Genomic DNA, 20,563 nt, shown 5'->3' with positions numbered 1-20,563 from the left:
ACAGGTTTTCCCTCTCCTTTTACGTTGGACTCAGGGGGACCATGTGGGGCTCAGCACAGGGGCCAATGAACACCATTCTGTTCGTGCCCCAGGGTGCTGGGTTATACATCTGGGTTTTGTGGGTTAAAACCAATTGTTTGTCCGTAAAATTGTATTTATTACATTATTTTTATTAAATTGTAACTCTGACTTATAATCTTTTTTTGAGTTGGGTTCATTTCTCCTGCCGGTTTACCTTTAAACCATCACGTCCTTAAAATAAAAAATAAATAAAAAGGTAAATTTATCTGATTATTTAAAGCACTGCTATATTGCTGGTATTTTGAGTAAAACTGATAAAATGAATAGCCACAGCATTTCTGGAGATGTTGCCAGATGAATGTGGAGTAAATATTCTAGACACTATAAAAATGTTGTACCTGAAGATGATTTCACCTCTGTCTGTGAGCAACTGTAGTTACAGTAATACCATGTCTGCATTTTTTAGCCAAATCTGAACTTACAGGTTCCATTTCTTATAAGAACTACAGATAACCAGGAAAAGAGTAGGAAGAGAGAGGAGGAATTCTGAGGGGTAGGATGGGAAATAAAATTTTTCTTTTTACAGGAGATAAGTGATTTTCAAAAATCTGAAAGACTGGGGGAAAAATAGGTTTTTTATCCATTCCATCTCTCCAGAATGAGTTACAAAGTGGTGCGTGGGCAGCTTCTTGCAAAAGGATGTAGGTTCTGTTCCCTTTGCTCGTCACTGAAAAGTTAAAGCTGCAGCATTAAAAAATCAAGGTTTCTTTGTTATGTAATTGTAGTGGAGATGACACTGAGCTGCAATACAGAAAACCTAAATTTTTTCTGGCTTCTTCCCCCAACCTACCACTGAGAGATCTTATGTGATTTCTTTCTCCACTTCGCTACCTCTGTCTTGTTTAATTAGTATCCTGGAAAATTCCATCTCCTGTGATCTTACTGAGAGATTCTGATTTCAGTTGATGCCTCTACATATAAACAATAAGGAAAATAACAATAATCCCAAAATCACCGTCATCTGTCCCCTGGCTCACAATGACTCTGTGGAGCCCAGTCTACCTTCAGGGTTTGGTAAAACTGTGGATGACACAAAGCAAATACTCTGTGGGAAAGATGGGAGGAAAATGACATAATGAAAGCAGGACTAAATGGCTTCACATCCTGCAGGTGTTTCAAATGAGGCAAAATATTTCAGCAAATAACCCTCTCTGGACACAATACTGCTAAAACTACTAATAGGTACAGGGCAGTATGGCTATACTTATGTCATTTGGTGTTTTTTTGGTATTTGTGGATTTTTTTGTTGTTGTTTTTGGTTGGTTGGTTTTTTTGTGTTTGGTTTTTGTGGGGTTTTATTGTTTTTTTCTGACTCTTTTTGTATGTTTGTTTTTTGTGGGTTTTTATTTGGGGTTTTTGTTTGTTTGTTTGTTTTTCTTCATTAAAGATATGCCTCATTGTCTCTACCTGCACTCCGTGAAGTTAACAAAATCCCTTATGTGTCAGAATTCAAGTAAAATCATCTATCTTCCAAACTCTTTTTCTCTTCAGATTCTCTCCTTCTGTCCTTCATCCCAGCTCCTTCCTTTGTGTTAAGACAAAATCCTCTCAAGTGCTGAGGGAACTGTATTTCCTCAGAAATTAAAGACTTTTCTTGGTTCTCGCCTCTGTTTTCTTTACTAAACTACTTAAAATAAATATTTTATTTGAAATGAGGAACAAGAAATGGGAAGGATGTGACCTAGTTTTCTTCTTATTATTATATCTTCAGTAATTCTTAAGAGGATTTCCTCAAATGTCCTTTCCAATATTCCACTTTTTTTCCCATGATCTCCTTTGTTTTAATATTCATGGGGACCTGAAGCTGGGTGAGATGTAGCTGTGGCACTTCATAAGATAATACGAACTCAGCATGAGGAAGTGTGTTCTCTCAGAAAGCAGAAATAGAGGATGTGTGTGGGAGGATTAAATGAGTGTTTTAGAGACAGTAAAAGCTTGTATTTCTAGAAGAAAACAAAAAAAATTAGATATTATGAAGTAGAATACTTACAATTCAGATTTTTTTTCCTCTGCAGTTCCCCTCCGACAGTTTTGGAATTTTACTGAAATAATTCTGATTTTTTTTAATTTTAAGTGGAAATTGAAGTTTGAAACAGAGTTAGTAAACACATATTTACATTTTAACTGAGATCTAGTGATTTCAATCATTGCTCAATTAAACTCAGGCATCCACCTGACCAAGTGTACTCTTATCCACAGGACAATTGTATTAGTCTATGGACAGACATTTCATTTGTTTCTTACATGGATTTTATCTTCTTAGGATCCAAATCTGAAAGTATTGAAGTTATCTACGAAATACTAAATTCTTCCTATGGAAGAGTAATTTTGATCATCATTACCTAAATGGCTTTTTATTTCTTTCAAATTTGTTAAAATCTTAAGGATATTGTAAATACCTTAACTGAATCTAAGTCACAAGTTATAAAAGGACTTGGGGATCCAAACCTCTTAAAGCAGTTTATCTTTCGCTGTAACAAGTACAATAACATTTAAATGATTGACATTTTCATGTTTGACTGATGACCTACAGCTTTTTTTTTAATACAGTAGTTACTTTATTAAAGACACAAAATATTGTTCTCTTTTTCACTTCTTCCCCTTCCCTCTTGCCTTTATCTGCTACTTTATTCTTGCTCTAGTCCCTGTGTCTTCTTCTCTCTTTCATTCTGCACCCTCAGTCTTTTATCCTTTGCAATGGCTAGGACCTGTTTTGTTCCTGGGGCAGTTCCTGGGTGTTGAAAATGTTGACCTTTCCCTCAGTAATTCCCAGCTTTACCTGCTCATTTCAGCTGCACATGAAGGGTCTCATTGCTAAAATCAGGATTTCTCCCTCCTCAACAACAGGTGACTTCACCCCTCCCTCTGGGAAACAGGCCTAGGGGGACCAGGGAATAGGGAAAGTCACTTGTGGCTGTGTCTAAGTTTTGATTTGGCTCCCTGCCAAGTCCCCAAGACCCAGCACAAAACCTCCGGCAAAGAGCAAAAGAAAAAAAATCTATGAAAAGATCCAGACTAGCCAAACTATATTAAAATATATGTATTTACATATAGTACAGTTGTACACAGTTAAAATACTATATACAATCCCAAAAGGGAAAGGGAAAAGGAAGGGAAATGATGCCTGCTGGGCTGGCACTAAGAAAAAAATCTCTGGAGCAGTTAATTAGGGGTGAGATAAGAAAGGGTTTATTATGCCAAGGCAAAAGATGTTACAAGACGCATGCAGGCCGTGCCTGAGATGTTACATTTTATAATACCATCCATCCAATCCCAAATGTGTTCACCCAGGTCCACCCCTGAGAAATGGGTCTGGGGTGTATTTTGGGACCCTCTACTTCATCATCTTCACCATCTTCAGAGCACAAAGGGTACATAGTCACCCAGTTCTTGACTTCGTTTTGTTATTCAGGCCCTGATATGGCTGTTCCCTAAACAGTCTAGGCCTTGCCTTGACAAGAGACTAAACATTGCCACTGAATTCAGGGGCAGGAGTGATACAGAGTACATAGAATGGGGTAAGAGGGTTAAGGAATGTGTAAACTAAGGGTGCTACAGGGAAAAGGGACAAGGGAGTGAGGGTTGCTGCTTTTAAAATCTACTTATAAAACTTATAAGGCTTACAAATATTAGAAAAATAAAAAAAACATTAGGGGCTTAAGGCATCAGAAAAAAAAAAGGACCAAACCAAAATAGATATGCACAATCAAAAACTCAGGATCTAGCAAACTAAAGAATTAGCAAAAGACTATCTTACAGAAATCATGCTGAATGACTACCAGCACCCTCTGCCTCCCAAGGTCCACAAGGCCTCACCAGGCCTCACTCCCCCACACGGCAGAACCGACAGCAGGGCACCCACGCCTCCAGAGCCACCGGGAGGGAAGAGAGGAAGAGGCTTCTCCCTCCGTCTATTTATGTGTTGGATTACGTAAAGGAATAGGATGGAATACTTCCTTCCTGGAAACCAGGAAGGAAGGTCTAAACTCAAAACCATTACAGGCTGGCAAAGGACTCCCCTTGCAGGGGGTGATTTGCCTGGGGAATTTTGTCTGGAAAGACCCTAGGAATTCTAGCTAGGCCTACTGGCATCTTGCTGCTTTGCAAAGGTAATTCTTGTAGCTGCTGTTAAATTGTAGAGGACTATTTCTGACAAAATGAGAGTGCTTGGAAGCTTAGTTGTAAATATAGGTATTTCCTCTGGAGGAGAGATAATTTTTTCATAATAAGAGTCAGAACAGAGACAAAATGAGACCTTTGAAGGCAGAATTTCTCACAAAATGTTCCTTATTTCTTTTCTGCTTTGGTGCATGTGTCAGGACAAAACCCTAGTGGCACTAAAGAACTTGAATCTGAGAAAAACTAGATTTCACCTTAGCAGAAAACAGACAATATTTCTGACAAAATGGAGAATTTGTATTTAATTTAATTTTTTTTCTTCACAAGAACATGAATGAAAATAACTTACTAACTTACTTAATTTGCTGCCTTAGAGCCTGGCCTTGAAAATAATTAACTAAACGTTGCCTTGGGAGATTTGCTTTAAAATGCAAGCAAAATGGAAGTGATGTAAGGATTTTGTTGCTCTCCTAGAGCTTCCCTACCTTTCAGTGTTTCAACCACAGAAAGGCTGTTTCCTGCAGGCTCAGTATTCACATCAAAAATGAGATGTGCTGACAAACAGAGCATCTCTCTAGACAGTGATAAGCTCTGTTTGAAGCCAGCAGCATTTGGGACTTTTTTTTTCTCCTTTTAAACACAACTACTGAACTTTACCGTATTGTTGAGGGAAATCTGAGAGATGATACACATGTTGGCATTTCTGCTGTGTGAAGGATTAACTCTTAGTCCACTGTCTCTGCCAGATTATCATTAGTACATGGAAAAGTGGGTATAAGAGTTAACAAGGCTTACTTTGTCACTGAGACTGTATTTACACTTAATAAATCCAAGTTCTTTGTTAAAGAGGAGATTTCTGAGCCTCCTATAAATAAAGCACTGTTGAAACGGTCAGCTTCTGATCACTGGTGTACAGTGAAACCTGTTTATTTTTTGACTTAAGCATTGTCTGGAACCTGATTGATTTTGATATTGTGCTTTGCTGCCTGAACATGGGTTCCATCTCCCCAGATGAAAACCTGATACCCTTTCTTCATGGAACACTGGACACATCATGACATTTGAAAAGAAAATGTCATTTTGTGCCTTCTGAAGACGGGATGAGATGTGCTACCCTGACAGGTCTGAAAGCTGGCCCATGATCAGAGAAAGTACTGCAGTATAAGTGTTGATTAATTCAGTAATCTCATGGATAATATTTGTTGCAATTGTCTTCTTTATTGGGTTGGTTTCCCCCTTTGTGGAAAGGTGTGCTTTCAGGAATTGCATTGTTTCACATGGAATTACCCTATATAAAGATAACTAGGAGTGATCCTGTCTTTGAAATGAGAAAGGAAACGGAATGTGGTTATTCTTAGCACACAGTGGAGGATGTAGTGGAATCTGTCCCTCTGTATGCAGTACTGAGCACTTAATTCTAGGAGAAATAAACCAAGGGCTTGGGTGAATTGTAAAAACACAAGCTGAAAAATGCTGACTTTGGTGTGAGCTACATAGGATGAGTTAAAAAGTTTAGCTCCATCTCACATAAAGTTTGCAGTGTCTGCACTACCCTCAATAACCTTGCTAGAGTGATGATTTTTTTTTTAACCTTCTTTCTATAAAGGCCTTAATGAGATATAAAATAAACACTAGAAATAGCCTTCACTGCATTTTCCAAAGGTTATTTTGTCACAAACTTTTTTGCCCGGGTTTTCTTGCAGCAGTTGAATTCTCGTGTATTTTCAAGCTGGCATGTGACTTTTTTGGCTTCTGTGGGTCACCTATTTGCCTCCAAATTGAAGTGGCTGTTTCCACATTTATTCTCATGTCCTGATACAGAGAAGGAAACAGGATGTCTGGGCAAAGTGTCAGTCAATTGGACAAATGCCTGTTGGCTCAGCTCCAGGCTGTTAAGAGCCAAGCAAGCTGATGGCATTCAGCTTGAGGCAGTAATCCCCGCTCTTCTGAATGTGAGATTAGAAGAAATGCATATGTATATAGTGCAGTGTCTATATCTATACGTATATGTTAATCTACAAACCTATATATATATATAAGCAAAAGAAAAATGACACCTGGAAAATACTTTATTATTACAAAATAATGTGCAAACTATTTAGTGTTGATAGGCTTTCATGTCTGACTTTTTCTGGAGTCCAAGTGGAAGGATATTTTATAAAAATCATACAAGGTCCCTGGACATTATAGAATATAAACATGTAAAAAAATTAGGCTGATGCCAAAGTTGTATTAACCAAACAATTCAGAATGCAAAAGCTGAACTCTCTTTTTACAGGCCTACTCTACTTTGATAGAAAGAGGAAAAGTAAAAAGGAGATGATCAGAAACAGTTGACAGCTGGCTAAATGTCATGCTTATCTCTTGAACCTAGATTTACATTTAGAAACATTATTAATAACCAGAGAAGAGAACAACATAATTTCAAATATTAAAAATTAATTAAAGTGTTACAAGGCTGAAAATGTTTGGTAGTTTTGTTTGATTCAGTTCTAATAGCATTAACAGCCTTTTTGTTTAATCCTGGTTCTTTTACTATGTCTTTCTTGTATCCAAAAGACACCGATATTTTATCTCAGTTTTTCATCAACAGAAAACAATACAGAGAAGAAAATGAGTGTTTCCCTCAGAATAAGACTCTAAATCTCTCAAAATATGACCCTGAGAATGTAGGAGTCCCTATGTTAAAAGAAACACATAATTTTAAACTTACCCACTGTAATAGCTTTATTCCCATGAGCACTAACTTTAAGAGATTAAGAAAAAAAAACCCTTGAGAATTTAAAAAAGTAGGAGAGGAAACATCTCCTGTCCAAAACAGCTACAGTAAATACAAGGGGGGATGTTTTGAGTAGTGCATTTCACTGGGGAAGGCAGGACTGTGAAGGTAGTTTGGAATGTACTTATTCTTGTAAGGCAGAGCTGACAAAAAGAAAAAAGAGGTAGAGATAGTGGATCTAGTAATGCTCATTTATAACTGTTTTTAAACATCTGCCACAATTGTACTTTATTATCATATAGTATTTGCCTAATCAGTTAAATGATTAATTTATTCATAACCTTTATTCAAGCCTCTTTCTGAAATGAACTGCCTTTGGACTAGTAAATAATGATCACCACCAGCAGTGCACCCAGCATGAGGTTAGTTGGTTCTCCTTTAACCAGTTTCTTTTAGCTTTTTTTGTTGAGAATGCAGAAAAGAAATATTTCAAATGGAGCTAGTTTGATGTTTCTAGAAGAGCAGCCTTTTGTGAGGTATTTTGACTACATGGTAGAACAGCTTCTATAAAGAGCTATTTGGCTAAGTACAGCTTCTTAACTCCAAACAGGGGGAAAAAATTACAAAAAGTCTACTCAAGTGAGTATAACAAGAACAAGGAAGATAATCTTAACAAGCCCTGGGAGACAGACCATTAGCTGAAATTCCCATGTCAGTATATGTGTATAACACACAGCTTCAGCATTACTGAGGTTCTTTGCAAGCCCTGAAAAGGTACTCATGGTTTGGGTGGGTTTTTGTCTTCGGGGTTTTTTGGTGTGGTTTTTTTGTTTATTTGTTGGTTGGTTGGTTTTTTGTGTGTGTTTTTGTTTGCTTTTGCTGGGGTTTTGTTTGTTTGTGGGGATTTGTTGTTTTTATTCCTTTTTTTAAATTATACAAACATTATGCAGTTCTCCTGCTGCTGCTGAATTCGTGCAGGGGTACACTTTCCCCCTAATAAGTGTTACTTTTTATAGAATTATAAAGTGAGTGACAGCTGTGAAGATGTACAAGGGACACCAGATATTTATGCATGTTTCCTCGTGGGCTTCCATCATCTTCCATTCCTTACCAGTAAATTAGAGGCCTCTATCTTCTCGGCACCCTCCCTTCACGTAATTAACCTTAAATTGGTGTGTCTGGTCTTTGTTTTCTGTTCCATAAAAAGCATCTCTGTCTTGCGAGAGAGTATTTAAGTATTAAAGAGGAAAAATAAATGTCTCATTAGCTTCAGAGGAAGAACTGTCTAAATATTTTCCCTTTTCCAAATATTTCAATCATGCTGGTAGGAACAGTGCTGAAAGGGGCAATGGTTTGAATGATTTTTTTGAATGTGATTTGAATTCTTCTTTGGATTTTGACTTGTGGTCATCAGCTCAAAAAATGAAATCTAAGGAAGTGTAGCTACCAACTTATTTCCAAATTACTGTAGAGGTTGAAGAGAGATAGAGCCATGACATCCTGTAGCAACCAGACATTTTATTCTGTAGTACTGCTAAAAGGAGAGAATAGGAGGAGTTCTGGAAAAAGGTCGCTTCAACTTTCTCAGATGTAAGTAGCTACAATACCTCTTGGAATGCGTGTAACTTCAGACATTGAGAGTTAATATATATTTATCCACTTAAAATATAGTTTTTTAAAAAAAAATCATACCCCATGAGCTCTCTTCTGTATTTCCCCTTTCAGGTTGAAAATGGAAGAGAAATAGACTTCCAGCTTTGCAGTATTTTAGAAAAAAACCCAATCAGACAATAAAATAACCCAACGACCCCCCAAGAACTCCAATTAGCAATTGTTAATTCAGCATTCAGTTAATATTCCTGGATATTCAAAAGGGTTATCCTGGCTCAGAAAAACAGTCCTTCTGTGTTGGGATTCTGTTTCTGATAGGTAAAAAACAGATGCCAAGGGAAGAATATAAGAATGTGATTAATAAGAGGTGTTACTGGGCTATTGCTGTGTATGGAGCAGAGTCCAGAGTCCCCAAGTCCCCACCAGCTTAATTTTTGGCAGAAAACAATTTGTAGATCTGTCGCGACGGAAAGCTCTCAGACACCTTAATGTAAGAATCCAGGAACTTCGTTTATTGAAGATTGACAGCAGCTTAATATACACTCTATAATAAGCTCATGAATATTACAGGGTTAGGCTCCTTATTGGTACACAGTTAGGTGGTGATATCATCTCAATTGCCTCTCATTGTTTACACAGGTGGCTCGTTAAAGGTCTTTGTTTTGTTGATGCCAAGCTCCTGTTTTTCAGCTCAATTTAGAATGCCCAAGGACATTGTTGCTTTCTCACGGCCCTGCTATCTCAGACTTCTCACGGGCCTAGTCAGACTTTAGCAGCTCATACATGGCCTTAGCCATGCTCATATGTCCTCGCATTTCTAACCAAATCCTCTACATAGATCCATATCATTTATGGCAGTGTATATATAAATATATGCGTTCACGTATATGTTTATAATTATTTCTGTCTTAAAAAAAAGATAAAAAGCTGCATCTGTTAGTCACATTATTCTTTATGTTTCTTGCAAATTTTTTCTTAACTCCGCTTCCTTGCACTAAAGCACTATTGCAGTATTCTTCTGGGGTTCTCTTTTCCATCTTTCAAAATATTCAAGGTAGAAAGCAGGGAGAAGAAACTGAGAGTTGGTGAGGTGAAGGAGGAACTCTCAGAAAATTAATTTCCTTTTCCATTTAATTTTTTATCCTGTGTAAAGAGTGTTGGTGTTGTACAGTAAAACAACATTTGGGTCACAGATTGCTTTTTATTTTGTGGATTTTTCCAGTAATAGAGTTCTTACTGCCCATATATCTCATTCAGGCTGACTGCTGTAAAACTGGACTTTTCAAGCATTGTAAGCATTAAAAATATTTTTAAGGGATTTTTGTTTTGGTTTGGTTTTTTTAAAGGTAATTTCTATTTGATCAAGTTTGATCTCAGGCTGCCCCTTGGAAACTGTAGTTCAGTTTTCTATTTCATTTCTTAGCTGTTTTATTGGTTTTCTCTTTCCTCATCAGTACAAATAGCCCCCTTAAGATAAAATGAGAATGTAAACAAAGTCCACTGGATATTCCAAATGTTATTTCCTGCTTACCATTTAGATTAGATATTTTTTTTTGTGTAATGGGAGAAATGATAAAGCATAGAGGCAAAAAATTAAATATATGAGAAAAAGCCACATAGAGGATTCATATATGGAAAGTCTTACATAGCATTCTAACATGCACAGCTGTGGAGTTATGATCAATAAAAATCTCTTTTCAAAGTGTCTGAAGTTAACATCAGTTCTTATTCCTCAATAAAATACCAAAAGAATGAAACAAAATGAGCAAATCGCCTCCCAGGTGCTGTTTTGATATCCCACTTGTGAGCACCTCCTTGATAATACCATCCAAATTAGATAGGAACAACCCAAATCTATATGAACTTGATAAATGCTACAATCATGTATTGATTTTTTTCAGCAGGCCTTTTACACATTGTTAATGGCTGTGGTTGAAAGAAGCTTAACTCACAATTTCTGGTCAACTGTAATTCATGCTCCAGCATTTCTCTGGAGCTGATTAACTCTTGCCTGTAATTATGGTTTACATCCTTCTTTTCCACCCCTGGTTTAACACATGCCTGCATGATCTAGTTACACGGTGGCAGGCAAGCTCAGAGCCAGAAATTCCTCCTTTACAGCTGTGCAGCCTGTTGTGCCTCACATGCACTTCCATAATTTCCTGGATACCTTGGAACTCTCACAAGGAGGCAGTTGCCTCACTCTACATCATGTTGCAAAAGATGAATTCTGCCTTCTGAATTTGCTTAATGTAGATATAGGAGCAGGAATCTGAGAAAGATGGGAATGTTGTGTTCATTGACTTCAGCATACTGAAATCCTTCTGCATCTGACCTAAGCTGATCATCTGGGCTTTTCCTATAACACTGGGATGATGGTCAAGGCACTCCTTATTATTTTTCAGTGGTGAAGAGATCCTAACTGAAGACATTTCACCAAACAGAGATCCTATATAAGTCTTTTGCAGAAAAATATTGATGGGAAGAAACTGGGAGATAACCAGATGTGAAGACCTAGGAGAAATGTCTATGGTACAGTGTCCTTTCACTGATTCTCATTGCACATCATGCTGAAGAGGGTCTTTCCATCAGCATCCCGTTGTAAATATCCCAGGTCTGTTGAACTGGTCCCAGGCTCAGTCAGAGGGAGGTTTTGTTTTTCTGTGCGTGCAGAAATGGAAGCTTTTGCCTCTGTAGTAGAAACTGGTGCATTGAGCTCCTCTACATCATCCCTAATACCTAATACTTCTGCCAAAAGTGAAGCTTGAAGAATCATTCCAAAACAGAGCCCAGAATAGGAGTTTGCCACCCAGAAGGATAATACGGAGAGCAATCTGTATCTTCACAGGTGAAAAATAGCACCTTACAAATGAAGCTCAGGAGATTTTGAATAAATGAGCTCTGAAAATTTCTGACTCCCAGTTCATGCAGACCTGACCTCTTAATAGCACAGGGCTCGTAGATTTTCGGTGCTTCAGATTTCTCACCAGATTCTTGTCATTTTGAGGAACTGCATAAAAGTATGTTGATCAATATTTTGTGTTTTGTAAGAGAATTACACAATAAGAAACTCAGTGTATATGTGCCTTTTAAGAAGAGTAATTTCCTGGAAACAAGGTTGTAGATCTATAAAATGTGAGACATGATAACTATCTTTAAAAAAGGATTGAAAAAAGAAAATAGCAAGAGTAGAGAAACATTTAAGAGCTTAGTTTCAGGGATACTGGAGAATAAAGGAACAAGATGAAACAGTAGAGATCCAGAATTCATGAGTCATTCTTTTTTTTTTTCACTTTAGGGGGCGCTTATGAAGAAAATAATTGCAAAGAAGTACACAAGTACAGCAGTCAATAGTCTGTACCATCAGTACTGTCACAGATGTAGTTTTCATGACAGAAATTAATCAAAAGACTGTGTGGAAACTGCAAAGAGTAGGAAAAAATCCATCCTGAATGGAGGAATTAGATGAAATTATAATGCACTTCATATCACTGATTGTTAGACCTTGGTACTTATAAACTTATATACCTTGTTCTGCAGCAAAACTTCCCGAAGGACAACATAGATTTTGTTTCTGTTTGGTAGAGATTTCACCTAAAAGGGACAAGAATACACTCAGGCTTTGATAAAATTAAGAAACAGGTTGGATAAAGTTTCTTTTATTACTTATTGTTTTATTTATTTTATTTCATTTTATTAATTTATTAATTATTTTATTATTAATTATTATTTATTTATTTATTTATTATTTATTATTATTTTATTACTTAATGTTTTCAATTACAGTTTTATCATCTGTTGGCTTGAAAATGTTAAGTAAGAGCAAGAGAATCACAAATTCAAATACTTACAGTTTAAATTATCAAAAAGAGATATAAAAAAACCATCATCTTTTCTTATTTACAGAGCAGGGGTTTGCCATATAAATGTGATGTGCTCTGTAAAATTTGGAAACACTTTGTCACAAATTGATCTAACACTGGAACTGCTTTGAGATGCATTCTCAAAAAATGAAAGTCATTCCACTTGTAGTGCATCTACCTTATACAGTTGAAGGGAGAGTCTTTTAGGTATAATATTATTTGTATTGGGATCATATTTGCACCTGGTGTGTCTGCTTCATCTTTGTAAATGACACAGAACATGTGACAATCCATCTTCTCAGCTAAAGGTGAGAATATAACCTTTTCAGATATATCAGGATACCACAGCATGGAACAGGAATATGAGATCAGGGAATAGGTGGGTGACACATAACAGAAAACAGTAACTACTGTACAAATACCTAACTTCTTTTACTTTGTGTGCCGTACATGCATGTGTATTTTGCTCTTAGTAGGTCTAACAGCAATATCCCTTGAGGTTCAGTATTTAGTACTTAATTAACAAAAGACTGAAAAGCTTAATTAACAAAAGCTCTGTCAAAAGTATCACCCAGATTTGATGTCCCTACAATGAAAGTTTGGTAAAATACGTATTGATTTCCATGGAACAAACATGCAATTGTCTGAAGTGATAATTCTTTTAAGAGGAAGCTATTGGGAAAGTGCTTGGTTCCCTTTCTGAGGTGTAGGTTCAATACCATCCATCTTATGACAGGGCTTGGAACTGCCAGGGCTTGAAGTTGTAATGCATTGACCCTTCATTCTCTCAGTGATTGCTGCAGAAAAAATTGTAGGAGGTTTCATAGGTTTAGCTTGTTACAGGTTAAAGATCAATGTTCGATGAAGATACAAGGCAGAGAGACCAGCTTCTCTTATTTTCCCATTAATTTTAAAAGAGTTGTCTGCAAGTAAATTGTTTGGCTTATTTGAGAGCCTGCAACACAGTGAAGCAGAATCCCAGAATTCCATAAGGAGTGGAGAGCTCATTTAATAGATTGGTTTCTGGAGGTTTTTTTTTTTAGGTAATCAAACCCCACCTGAATTTGTTTCTTTCAGTGCTGTCAGCAAGCTTTACCAGTGTTATGTGCCGCTTTCACTGCTGTCAGTATTCCCACAGGTCCCATGGGGTGCTTGTATCTCAGGTTTGCATGAACTGCTGTGTTCTGCAACATCTGTTTTCTGGTATGTTGTACAATCATCCCGCAACATAGCTGGAAGTTGCACGCTCCACCTACAAACAGACCAAAAAAGATCACAGCTCTGAGTGAGGAGAGAAACTTTGACTTGCATCTGAAGTGTATGAACTGAACTGAATTCTCTCTGTTAGCTGTAGCTATGATTCACCTTTCAATCTTAATAGTCATTTGGGTTTTTTGGTGTTGTTTGGTTTGGTTTTTTCCCCCCTCATACACAACACCTACCTTGCTCATTTTCAATCCTTTGCAAAGTTTAAAGCTTTGTCTGCATTTTTCTTCTAAAACAGTAGCTCCAATTCCTGCATGTGTCCCTTTTTTTGTCTCTGATGTAATTTTTCTTACATTACTTCCTCATAAACTCTTTCAGATAGATCCTAATCGGTTTTTGTTTCTAGCTCAAGTTTAAAACTAGTCCAACAATTGTAGCTCTAAGTGAGCAAAGCACAAACTTCTCCTCAAAGACTGTAAAAATACATTGCACTATTTCTCAAAAAGTAGGAAATCAAGTTTCATATTTCTGCATTTTTTCCAGATTTATATTGAACAGAATTTGATTCTCTGAGGGTAAATTATAGGCCTGTGTTTTGGGTGATTTTACTTTACAAAATTTTCTCTCATTTCTATCTATCTGATTTAGTACATGTAAGATGTAATTGCAAAGTTAAAGGGCTTAGGTTTTTTTGGTTTGCTTTTTTCTACAACTGCTTTTAATGACAGGTAGGAAAAAATGTGTCAGCCTTATGGTCAGCTTGGGAAGAGAGAAGAGCTACATTTTCTAACCATCATAGTGATGGGAGTTTGGTGATACACAGCACAGTTAGCCAGAAGCAAAATATTATTACCAGTGGAAACTGAGAGAGAGAGGTACAAAAAAAGAGACATCTTGAGTAAATTATTTAGTTTGCCTCTAGGCCCCTGAAAGAAACCCCAGTGCCAATTCACAGACACTGCCCTGAAGTCAGTGAAACAAGTTTTGATCTACAATCATCTTGATCATTTGAGAAATACAGAATAGTGATGCTATTTCAGTTGCCTTGAAGTCTGCCAAACTGTTTCCAGCTTGCAGATTTACGTTGAACAGAATTTCATCCTCCAAGGATAACTCATAGTCCCACAACATTGCTGGATTTAGGTTATAATTACTTGCTTGTTTATAGATACCTTCTATGATCCTGTTATATATATTTGTGTAGCTGATTGGGGGGAGGATTCCACACATCTCAACCAACTCATGGTGTATCACCTGTTTACCTGAACAGCTCTCAAATTAGTTATTACCTTCAGTTTATCTAGTTTATTTTTTAAGTGTTCTGGTATGTCAATAAATTATTTGCTAATTAAGTAACGTGTTCCATCAAAAATGGTGTTTTTCAGAAAATTGAGAAGCTCCTAACACTTGGTGATAGCACTGGGAAAAGTGCTTTGATGGAAGGAATACGTTACATTAATATTTTTGTGGCAGTCCAGCAGGGATCACCACGTGGAGGTGGCTTTTTTACTCCACCCCGAGATTTTTCTCAATCTCATTCTCTTCCTTCTTCTGAGGCTTGTGTCCCTGGTGCTGACACAGCCTCTCTAGGTCAAGCAGCTTGCTTTGCAGTGTCTGAAGTAACACAGAGAAGAAGATGAAGTATTTCACCAATTGGGTGTGCTGTTACATGGTAATTTACACCTTCCCCTTCAAAGTGTTTCTCATATGCCAAGATTAGAGAGAGACCAGTTGAATTACTGACATCTAGCGAATTAATAGCTGCAGGATTAATGGCAGATGGTTATTGAAACCCCTCTGTGTTTGTGCTTTAGGGAGCTGTAAGTGCCCTGCAGGGCAATATTAATGTGTAACATTGTACCCTGATAAGGGCCAATTTTGCTCTTGGCACACCTCTTCAGTCTCTTCAGAGCTTCATTAAAATGAATCTGTTCTGGTAGGGCAGTTTTTAAAATAGACCCCATTGTAGGTGCCACCTTCTTCAAGACATTTCTCTTTGGTGAACTCATAAATCCAAATGGAATTAAATTAATCAGTGCATGAGCTGTACAGGTTTGTCTTTAGGAGCTGAACACAAAACTTTGAGATCACTTTTTTATCATCGAGATAATTTTATTGTGTCAGTGTCACGCAGATACCTCTGTGGATGAACAGCAGTAGCACAGTACTGCATTTCCCACCCAGCACAAAATTATCTAGGTTGGGTTTTGCGCCAGATACCTTTTCTTACTTTTTAATTTATAAAATAATATTTCTGAGCATATAATACCTCTTTTACTGGCAGATGCTCCCTTACTTTCTGAGAAAGTTTCAAAACAAGGTCAATATTTTCACATCCATTCAACATAAAAATTTCTTCCCTTTTTTTCTTGGCAGTGAGAATTTTTGCACACTATTCTGGCCAGCAGGAGCCTGGGTTATCAAAGTGAAACCTTACATAAAAAAGCACAAAAATATTTGTGCTGCAGTATGAAGCCAATGGAAGTCTGTGTTATTTTCAGAAGGCATTCTCAAAACTAAGCAGTTCACCTCAGGCAGGTGCCATTTTTCTCCTGTCAGCCTCTGTGGAACGAAAACTATGGAGTCTGACAAAACCAAAGTTTTGCTGTTTGACAGATGCTAACTTTAGTTTAGCTTCTACTTCTAATTTAATTTTTTTTCCTCATGTCCCTAGTCTTTTCCTCTATGGCTTTATTTTGATTTGATTTTTCTTTCCTTGGTCATTCATTCTTTTCTATCAGATGGGACAGAATGAAAAAGGATATTCAGTTGTCTGTTCTTTCTTTACTTATTGCTTGTCTTAAAAGATCAAGACCATGTGGCCACTTCCAAAACAAGAATGAAGCTGATTTTATAGAATTGTAAGACCTGCAAGCCAAAAGCTTTGTTTTGACCAGCTCCAGAGTTTTTCTTAAAGCTCCTATCTTAGCGTGATCATCCACTCAGCTGATGGAGAACTGGGTCTTCAGTGAACAGAGGAATGCAATTTTAACTTCTTAATATAAGACTTCACTTACTTTCTCCTAGTTGGACTTTATCGGTGCTTTTTTTCACTTGCAAATGTCTTTTCCATTCATTTCAGTTGCTCTCAGTTTTCCCTAGACACCACTCTGCTTGTGCAGATCTTGACTACATCACTGCACCTCTACCACTCTGGTTTAGCAACAACCTGTAGTGTAAAGGTAGCATAAGGTGAAAGATCTTACTAATGTTCATATGTTTTCTCACAGAACAATATAAGTTAACTCAGTAGAGGTTTTTGGTGGTCAAGCCTGACTCAGAACTTTCATTTATTTTATTGGCCACGTTCATTAAAGGACTAACTTCCTCAGTGAAATTTTGGGGTATATTTCTGGCCTCAGACCTTCAGGCCTGACTATTCTCCTTCTCACCTCTGCTTGTGCCCTCCTTTTTCTTTCCCCTTCTTTTCCTCCCATTATCCCTAGCTGTTCCCCAGAAGTGTTGGAGATGTTTAGAAACCCACCTCTCACACTGTGGATTCCTTCCCCCTTTTTGACCTTCTCCTATCTCTCCTTATCTCCATATTCAATTGTCAACATTTTTCTACCTTCAATGTCCAATCTGCACTATGATTTTTCTTTCCTGCCTATGGTTTCCTCCTCTGCCCATTCTTATCTCAAACAGGTCTTGATGTGAACATTTCTTCCTCCTCCAAGTTGCTTCCTAGCATTCCCTCATTCATGCTACACTTAATAATGTGCCTTAGAGGGTTTGTGTAGGTTGAAGTTCTGTCTGCTTTTAGGCATGCTAGCAGATGTGGCCTTCTTCACAAGAGGCAGGTGTTTGCTTCTATTTTCACTGTTGGCAAAGTAAATTCAATGATTTTGGTGCTTCCAGTTGTTATAAGTGATTTAAAGAAATTTGCTGTTCAAATGAGAGAGAGTTAATAAAATTGTTATATTGTGTTAACTGCCTCATTAGAATCACAAGTTAAAGTGTTATGCAATACCTAACCACAAAGTTCTGTAAGCTGCGGAATGATTAACACAACACAATGATGATTTAGCATATTGTATTTTAAAGATGTTTGTTTTAAGCACATTAATAGAAACTAATATGGAGGGGTCGACCACGAGGAACCCGGGTGATCAACTGTCATCCTGATGGAAATTTCCAAGACCACGGTCTCATAGAAACTAATGACTTTAAAATTATTGGTGGACACCCCTCAGCAACGGTGATAGCCTGCGAAAGGAGGAACCAACCCAAAGTTGGCCCGCGAAGAAGGAACCAAGCAGGATGTAGCCCGCGAAACCTCCACCAATGGACTGATGACATGACATTAGGGGGAGGTGACAACGGAGGGTATAACAAGTGCTGTTTCTGTTCCTCTTTGCGGACCGCGGCAGGAACTGAGGTTTCCTCTGGTCGCCCGGCTGGCCGTTTTTGCTTGTTGGCATTAATAAATCTTTTTATTACCTTGCAACCTAAATTTATAGCCTCATTACTTATCACAATTTGGTGCCATGACTCGGATGAAGACCCCTGAGTGGTAGAACCACTCTCTGGGGAGGGTGCCCCTGTCCTACCTTTGGATGGCCCTGGAGAGATTCTATTATTCAGAATCTTCATACCGACCAATTTATTAAGGCCAGACAAGCAAAAAGAAGTCTCCGCAGATCTCTGTAATCTCTGCATGCGGGTCCGGACAATGTCCAGCTCAGGGAGGAGCTCGGACAGGTAATTTTGGTAGGCTCGGTTTGATCCAGGGTGGAGGCAGCCGTGTGGTTGTCCGGCTGGGGAGGTCCGCTCCAGTGCCTCGGTGTGGTGCTGCCAGAAGAGCAAAGACTCATCTAGGGAGAGGTGAGTATTGCGAGCCCCCTTGGCGGTTGGAAGGGGGTCCTGGGGTGTGCCTGCGTGAGACGTTCTTTGAGAACGAAGCGAGTGAGGACCCCTAAGTAGTGCAGTTCCTGTAGCCCGCGAGGGAGCAGGCCATGAACAGGGGGAAGCGTCTGTGATTTGAGTGTGTGTGAACGAGCAAGAAGGCACTCCAGAAGATGGGATTGGGGAAGAGTAAGGCTTCCTCATCCATGGGAGGCTGTAAGGTAGAGCAGCCAGGTGATCCCTCCGGTGGAGGAAGACTTCTGAGATCTGGTAGTCCCTGGGGAGGGGAAAGACTCAGAAGACTAGGAACTCGAAGTGGAACCCTCTGGGAGAAGGACAGTCTACACTAGGTAGCTGCAGCTCTCAGGGAGAAACGAATCTTGTGGTTAGGGACTTATCTACCAAAGAAAAAGATGAACTTGTGAGTAAAACTAGAGGTGATTCTCTAGAGGAGAAAAGACTTATGGTGAGCGGCTTTGAGGCTAGGTCGCTGTGGATTCCACCAGACAGCCCCTTAGGTATGTTACTGAGGAACTGGAGTAGCTACCCACACACTCTTGGAAAATCTAGAGAGAAAATGGTCTATTACTGTGTTGAAGTGTGGGGAGGCAGACAAATAGGTTCAGGCGGAGAAGGTGTGTACTGGCTGGTATATGATTCTTTTGAGAATTGGATCTGTGAAGTCCTGAACTGGCATGTTAGTGATAAGAGACATTTTTACCTAGAAGAGAGCCATTATGCTATCATATGGCTAGGAGCAAGTACACATACTTGTTTATTCCCTTTAAGGGAAAGAAGAAAGCAGGCAGACTCTAATAAAGATCCAGAGTCTTGGAGTTCCCCTCCACCTTACATTCCTCCTTATAATGGAGAGAGTGCAGTTACACCAAGTGCTCCGGTGGAGTCAAGACCAGCCATTTCACCCTCTCAAGGGCGGAAAACTGCCATTTTGTCTCCAGAAGGGCGGGAAACTGCCATTTTACTGGTGCAAGGGTGGGAAGCCACCATTTTACCGGCGCAAGGGCGGGAAGTCACCATTTTACCTGCGCAAGGGCGGGAAGCCGCCATCTTACCTGCACAAGGACAGGAAGCCGCCATCTTATCTGCACAAGGGCGGGAAGCCGCCATCTTACCCGAAGGAGAGCCCACTGAATTAGCTTCAAACTTAAGCGGGCCTAGAGATATTAAAAACCCCCCTTCTCAATCTCAATTATATCCCCTCAGAGAGACAGCCTTAACAGGAAGACAAGGTGGGATAGGGTTTGTATCTGTGCCCTTAAGTTCCGGAGATGTACGGGCCTTTAAGAAAGAAATGGGAAACCTGCTAGAAGATCCCATAGGGGTTTCTGAAAGATTCGATCAATTTTTAGGACCCAATACTTACACCTGGGACGAAATGCAAGCTATCTTAGGAATTTTATTGACTGTAGAGGAGAGGGGAATGATTAGTGTGGCTGGTATGAGGAACTGGGATAGAAGGCACCAGTAAGGTCCTGCAGCCGATACGAAGTGGCCTGTTGAGAAGCCCAATTGGGACAATCAAAGAGCAGCCGATAGGGCTCAGATGGATGATCTGAGGAGTATAACAGTGCAGGGTATACGAGAGTCTGTCCCTAGGGGACAGAACATAGATAGAGCATTCAAGGAATATCAGAAGAAAGATGAGTCTCCCACAGATTGGTTAGAAAGACTAAGAAAAAGTTTTCAGCTATATTCAGGTATGGATCCCGATAATGATGCTATGGGACAGGCAGTACTAAAACTCAGGTTTGTGCAGGGATCGTGGGAGGACATTAGGAGAAAGTTGGAAAAGAACAGAGATTGGCAAACAAAAGGTTTGGATTTGTTGCTGAGGGAAGCTCAAGAAGTATATGTTAGGAGAGATGAATTAAAAGAGGAAGAAAAACAGAAGAGAAAAGAGGATATTCAGAGGAAGCAAACAAAAATCCTAGTAGCAGCTATCAGAGGAGAGCAGAAAAGTAGCAGAGAACAGGGAAGGAAAGAGTCCTTTAGATCTGATGAGAGAGAACAGCTACAAAAGCATAGGAAAGTGAATTTCAGAGAGATCGAATGCCATTACTGTGGCCAGAAAGGACATATAAAGAGATTGTAGAAAGCG

The 20,563-nt window shown here is 38.7% G+C and overlaps 2 long non-coding RNA genes across 2 annotated transcripts; one reads left to right on the top strand and one right to left on the bottom strand.

The window, feature by feature from the left end:
- Positions 1-1,755: 1,755 nt before the first annotated feature.
- Positions 1,756-3,935, bottom strand: LOC116783168. Its single transcript, XR_004355512.1, has 3 exons — positions 3,839-3,935; positions 2,861-2,959; positions 1,756-2,024 (listed from the first exon to the last, which is right to left on the bottom strand). It is a non-coding gene; the product is annotated as an uncharacterized LOC116783168 (long non-coding RNA).
- A 140-nt stretch (positions 3,936-4,075) lies between these two features.
- On the top strand, positions 4,076-11,774 carry LOC116783169. Its single transcript, XR_004355513.1, has 3 exons — positions 4,076-4,190; positions 7,272-7,341; positions 10,936-11,774. It is a non-coding gene; the product is annotated as an uncharacterized LOC116783169 (long non-coding RNA).
- The last annotated feature ends 8,789 nt before the right edge of the window (positions 11,775-20,563 follow it).

This window comes from Chiroxiphia lanceolata, chromosome 2 (genome assembly GCF_009829145.1).
Source record: "Chiroxiphia lanceolata isolate bChiLan1 chromosome 2, bChiLan1.pri, whole genome shotgun sequence".
In the NCBI taxonomy this organism is placed as follows: domain Eukaryota; kingdom Metazoa; phylum Chordata; class Aves; order Passeriformes; family Pipridae; genus Chiroxiphia; species Chiroxiphia lanceolata.
The sequence above is the reverse complement of the archived record's forward strand: the minus strand, read 5'-3'. Positions and strand labels throughout refer to the sequence as shown.